The following is a 6,661-nucleotide window of genomic DNA, read 5'->3' as shown; positions in this document are numbered from 1 at the left end:
AAATACCACATACTGAATCGATAAACAACTCAGAAGCCAAACGACACTAATATGATATTCCTTCAGTATTTAGATGTAACAAACCGAACTGAATTGTGATTCCCAAACTTTCTGTACTGCTTACCCGAAATACTGACACAAAAATCGCATGGAACATAACAAGAGAGAAAATTGCGAACCTGTCGCGGCTCTAACCACTACCATTCACCACCTTACATAGAGACCTCAGTTATGCTAATCCAAGCTTTACGCCTTAAGAATTAAACGTGATGTGTCTCTTGTTATAGACCTGCGATGGTGTTTGCCGAAGCGTCTTGTTTTCAAGTTGTAAGTTGATTGAAACGCCGACATCTGATAATTGCTAATAGTTTTCTTGTTAGCGCCGAGTGGGAAGTTCGCAGACGGGTTCTTTCTAAGTTAGACTTGTCTTTGGAATTAAGTGTTTAATTGCTACGTTTTCTACACTATTTTTCGTTAGGTTCTCAAATAGCATAAAAATAGATAGTAAACAATTGGAAAAAAACTGTTCGCAGTTTTGTTACTGTAAACTTTATATAAATTAGTTTTACATAATCTTTGAAATGTTATGAAGTATTTTTAACAACTTCCTAAAGAACAGGAGTTATCTATTCGCGGGCAAATTTATTAAATTGGGTTATATATTTTTTATCAATAATTAACCAAAAAGTTATGGACATTAAATTTTTAATTATTTATGTGCTTACACTTATATCAAAAAGATTTTCAACCTTATTCAATTGTACTTTTATAAAAGACATTACAAATATTTTTTGTAGCCATAAGTAAAGGTTAGGCTATATTTTATATGCTTAATGTGAAATACTTCAATGAATAATTCAGAAATCTGGGATGACAAGACGTGTATTTTCGTCTACTATTATAATAAATAGACATCTAAAACGTATTTAAATATTTTTTATAATCTATATTATAATGCATCTTATCTATCTAATCTGTTAGGTAAGCATAAATAATCATATATCTTGTAAGGGAGATAAGGGCAGTTGTAAATATCCAAGTTAATAGCCACAAAGGGCTTGCATAGCGTTGGCAACTCGACCCATATTTCTATATAAGCGTTATTGTACTACAATTGTAGTATATTCTTTTACAATTGAATGTTGTAGTGTCATAAAGAAAAATATGGAACCTTTTTCAATCTTTATCTCTCCCCTCATAGATTATTAAAGATTACTCGCTCCTAATAAGAAAATGTAACCTTTTGACAATTGTCACTGTCAATTATTTTTGTGTTTGAAAAATATAAAAAAAATGTAGTTTTTAGATCGTTTACGAATTAAACGATATTTCTTCGCACTTTTACTTCGATTTCGTGTCTTAACTGCGCATGTCGGCATTATTCCGCGTAAATTACACCATGACAGCCATTAAACGGCTGACAGCATTGTCAGCTGTTTAAGGCATTTAATGGCTTCCTTCAATTACAAGGCGGTGAGATATCTATACTTATCTATGTCTCCCCTTTTTAACACGCTTTTATTAGCTTGGGTTGTATGTATGTATGTACGTAACAGAATGGAATCTTTGAACCCGATTTCTGTTCACTTTGAACGTTCAGTTTAATTCAAAATTTTGAAGAATTATCAAAAACCGATGACAATACACGATTTTAATAATTTTGTACCATTGTCCTTATCAACATCCTCAGGATTAAAGATTTTCGAGGCGAAATTGTTAAAGCGCCTGTGAGTAAGTTCATCGCAAGTTACTACATTGCAAATAATTGCTTTTTAGTTTCAATAACTGTTATAGCATGATTTTTAGTTTAGAAAATAATAATGTTATTTCCCTATAACTTAAATGTTCTGAAACATATCTATAACGCCCTCTTGTAGAATGGTTTTTAGGATTCCGTACTCAAAGGGTAAAACGAAACCCTCCACTGTCTGTACATGTGACACTGGGCTTTATCTCTTAAACCGTAATAGATAGACACTTGATTTTTTACAAACGATGCATGATGGTGTTCGCTATAGCAACAAATACTAAAAATTAATAAAATAAATATAGTTTAAAAACTAAAAAACACGCTTTTATGTTAAAATCAACTAAAAAGCAAAAAATAATCTTCAATCTAGGAATCAATTAAGGAACAGTAAATAGTATAATTGTGGAAAAAGTGTGGGGCGCTTTTCGAACCTGATAAATTGAGCACCCCACACTTTTCCTTTCATAACCCTTGATAATCTAGTCAATATCGTATTACGTATTTAAGGTGAATGAAATTGTAAGTTGTTTACTCTATTATATTGATCGCTTCTATTATAAATAGCATTGAACAAAACTTATCTGTAAATGTCAATCTTAAACAAATAAATAACTCCCAAAATAATAATCCTTATAAAAATCTGTAAAAATTGGAATTGGAATGAAAGTAAACTTTTTAGTTAACAACCAATTTGTTTCAAATTCACTCAACAGCTGTATATAACTTGGAAATCTGACTTCGGGGAGCAAGAGTCATTTTCGCAACACACTAAACCAAAACTTTCTATCTGTCCCCTGACTTTTTTATTTCTCGCCATTTCGCCGGATAAACCACAACAAAATACGCCGAACTCAACTGAAACTCGCTTTAGAACAATTTCGACGCCGCAAAAAACGTTAAAAGCAAAGTTCACGTGTTAAGCGCTGTTTAAATGAGGTCGCTGGCGTCGCGGTATTCTGCAGAGACTAGTTTGGCGGATAGCTTCCACTGTTACTCCAGATTTTTGATTAACTTATTTTTTTACACAGGACTCTCAGTTACTTCATGTATATTAGGTACCGTTCTGTAAAGCTTAGTAAAAACACGGGTTTAAATAAAATCCCTGTAGTTTTAGGTAAAGAATATTTAAATTTAGCGTGTCTTTCGGAACTATAGAATAGAAAATAATTAAGTTATAAAAAATATATATCACCTGGATACCCAAAGCGGAGTTTAAGCGCTTCAGTATAATATAATTAGTTAGTAACTTTTATTTTAATTTTTTTTTTTTTATAATATAAGAGTAGCAGACGAGCATGCAGTCCACCTGATGGTAGGTGGCTACTGCCGCCCATGGACATCTGTAATCAACCCCAGATAGGATTAGATATTCCTACCTGAGGTCGGCCACAGATGCGCCGCTACCCCTGAGGACTAAGCTGGAACGCCTCGGAAAAGTCTGTCTCCCTTACCACACCCTTCAAACCGGAACACAGCAGCGCTTAACACTGCTGTTATTAGGTAGAAATAGGTGTGGCGGTGGTGCCGCCGGAGTCGAACCACAAAGGGTTCTACCACCTTTAGTTAAATATAGAAGTAGTAAACGATCATGCAGTCCAGCCGATGGTAAGTGGCTAATTCTAGGTAATAGTGAAAGTAAGCCGCTCATAGACATTTGTAATCAATTAAAAAACCAAAAAAAAACAAGATAAGATTAAATTCCTACCTGATGACATTTACAAGGGCGTTGCTATTTTTTTAAGACTAAGATAGATTTTTTGGAAACCTACGTCTCCCTTACTATATTCTTCAATCCAGCCGCAATGCTTTTATAAAGCACCCATATAAGTTCTACAGGAGTCAAACCATAGAAGAGCTTTTTACCACCTTCAAAAACTAATAAGCTCACTCAAATTTTCGTGGAATAAGCAAAATTAATTCTTATTTTCCACCTGTTAAAATTATTTAGTAGTTACCGTTATCGTTTTTCTAAGCCAAGAAAAAAGAACTGACTCAAAATGCAAATTCCTGCACTTTACGGAATATTCAAATCCAAGAACAAAAAACTTCACTTCACCGTATTAACTTTCAAAGAATCAAACTGTATTGAAGCACACAAAAAGCTTTCCATTATTAAAAACCGATGGCTGCGTCAGACGTCAACTTCCTTTTTCCCCATTTGCTTGCCGTACAGCCTCTGAAAGGACCGACGTTGTTGCATGAAAGTTTCTTGGTTGGAAACTGGGCCGTGCATCTAAAAAGCATTAACCCATTTACAGACTTTCCGCATTTTTTTCCGAGGTTTTCATGTATTGCGCTATACTAGAATAGTGAAAATTGGGCCGTGTTTTACAGTTATTGCGTTATTCTTTCTCGTATATTCAAATATTCATTTCAATTTAAGGATTTTGTATGTTATGTTTCCTGCAATTTTTTTCAAAGTTGTTCACGTAATTAGTGTTAGCCAATATTATTATCACTCCTTCTGTGAATATCAAACAAAAACACCGACTTACGCATGTAACCCAGAAGATAGCAGAGTTACCTGTAATTACCCAAAGCACATTATGCGGCAGGCTTATGTTTAGCGATAAAATTCTTTGAACTAATGGATGAATGAGTCGGTTGCGAGGACTCTACTACGCTCCTATGTTTATCGTGAAACTTCAGTAGAATGTATCTAAATATATATAACTCAAAAGTGACTGACTGACATAGAGATCTATCAACGCACAGCTCAAACCGCTGGATGGATCGGGCTGAAGTTTGGCATGCAAGTAGATGTTATGACGTAGGCATCCGCTAAGAAAGAATTTTGATCAATTGGGAAGAATTCAAGGGGATAAACTAGGAGATGAAAGTTTGTATAAATCTTCTTAGTTAATAATATTACTTCGTAACGCGAGCGAAGCCGCGGGCAAAAGCTCGTTTGTTCATACGACGGCAACATTCCTGTCGAATTGCCGACAAATAAATCAGAACGCCTCAGATAATTATTTTTCCCTAACTACACCCTTCAAACCGCAACACAGCAGCGCTTATTATTTATTAGGCACAAAAGGTGTGGTGTCTCCGAAATCGAACCAAAAACTTTCTACCACCTATAACATAATATTGTCATTTTATCCATATAGAAGGAAACAGTCCACTGAATAAATTTGGATTAGTACAAATCACATACTTAACAATTACCCCACGTTCCTTCGACCATCTCAGCGTATCTTAAATTCGTGGGGTCCATTTCCACAGGTGCACGATAAATCTACCGGAACACCAGTCCATAGCTTACAACCGCTTTGTAAACCCCATACATCTCCGCTTATCCACCGCTAGTGTTTCGGGAACTATATTTATGACTCTCCGTTGACTATTCATTGTTACCTTATAGAGCTGTTTTCCCACTTTTATGGGGTTCACTAACTGAATGATTTTAGTGGTGTTGATCCGACCACTTCTGGCAGCTACAAGGTTTTGTTGAAAGTTGATTATTAACAGCGGGTAAAATAAAAACAAACAACTGTTACGTTTTTTGGTTTTGTTTTACTTGTTGAGAGCGTCAATTACTTTGATTACGTACGCTTCATAAACTCTCATATACATTTTAGGTCGAACTGGCAAATAAAATACTATAAAGATTTTTCCACTTATGGGCCCATACTTAAAATATTCGTCATTCGTTAAAATATTTACATGCACAAACACTAAGATCGAACAGAAATCTGAACTTCACAACGATTTACGACGACAACGACCAGAGACACAACTATTTTTTTTATCTTAAAGTAGTTGTACCTACATCACGCCGTGTTAGGGTGCATAGGTTGATGGGCATAGTAAGACAGATTTCCTTTCTTAACGAATTTCATCTTAATCTTCAATACCAATGCTTTGTACTTTAATCAGAAACCTCTGAGATATCTGTAATTGAATATGGACCTAAGACTATTTCATCTTATCTTAAATTCTTTCGAGATCCACAGGTATACAATAAATCTACCAGGTTAAATGTTCGTAAGGCCCGCTTCTATGTACCTAATCGTGAACAGTAGGGGCTACAAACCTAGTCCTAGCTACGTAACCTCCACCTCCGTGCTTCCTAATGAAATACTTAATGCGCCGCAGTCGGCTTACCGTTACATAACTTCAGTAATCGCCCGCTCTCCGCCTCCGCCCCGTACCTACCTTATAATACGTGCGTGCGGTAATACTCCTACTAATTCTGTATACTTAATATGTGGTACGTGATAACAACTCTAGCGATTAGCTTAGGTATATTTTTTTATTAAATGGGTGCAGCCCTTTTTATTTCCCACTACGTACAAATTTTTCTAAGTAACGATTGCACTAACCGTCTCCAATCTGGATTGGTGCGATTCTACGTTTATAAATATATAAACTTTATATTTTTTTCGAGATAGATGATTAAATTACTATTATTTTATTGTACCATCTCTACCATCTTGAGCATGGATGTCGTCAATGAATTGTCAATGATAAGTTCTAATCAAATCTATCGCTCAAATCTGAGTTACACTCAAAATTAAAAGGAAAGGTCACTACCGTCATATTTTGACTGTAACTTACCTCAAATAAAATAGGGCTTCTAGTTAGAATGGAGTAACACATTAGTATCTCCGCCTTAACAAAGATCAAATAAAACACCGCTATGTCAAATATGTTCACATCATAACATACTCGCCATCGCCTATCACTTGAACCAAACTCAGTAGAGAAGCGTATTAATTTCGCGCGATGCCGCTAAGAGGATGATTAGTGGTAATTAAAGCTGTACATTGCGTCTGACTTAGTATCAAGGATTGTTGCGAGGTGTGATTTACTGGCCTACTGAGTACACTTCTACCGGCTTAATCTCATATTACATAAGTAGGTTACCCGGAGTTCACAATAGTTAATCTTATTGACTTACGTATG

Source organism: Epargyreus clarus, unplaced genomic scaffold, assembly GCF_041222505.1.
Source record: "Epargyreus clarus isolate Ecla_fem2 unplaced genomic scaffold, WU_Ecla_fem_2.2 ptg000023l, whole genome shotgun sequence".
Classification (NCBI taxonomy): Eukaryota; Metazoa; Arthropoda; class Insecta; order Lepidoptera; family Hesperiidae; genus Epargyreus; species Epargyreus clarus.
The sequence above is the reverse complement of the archived record's forward strand: the minus strand, read 5'-3'. Positions refer to the sequence as shown.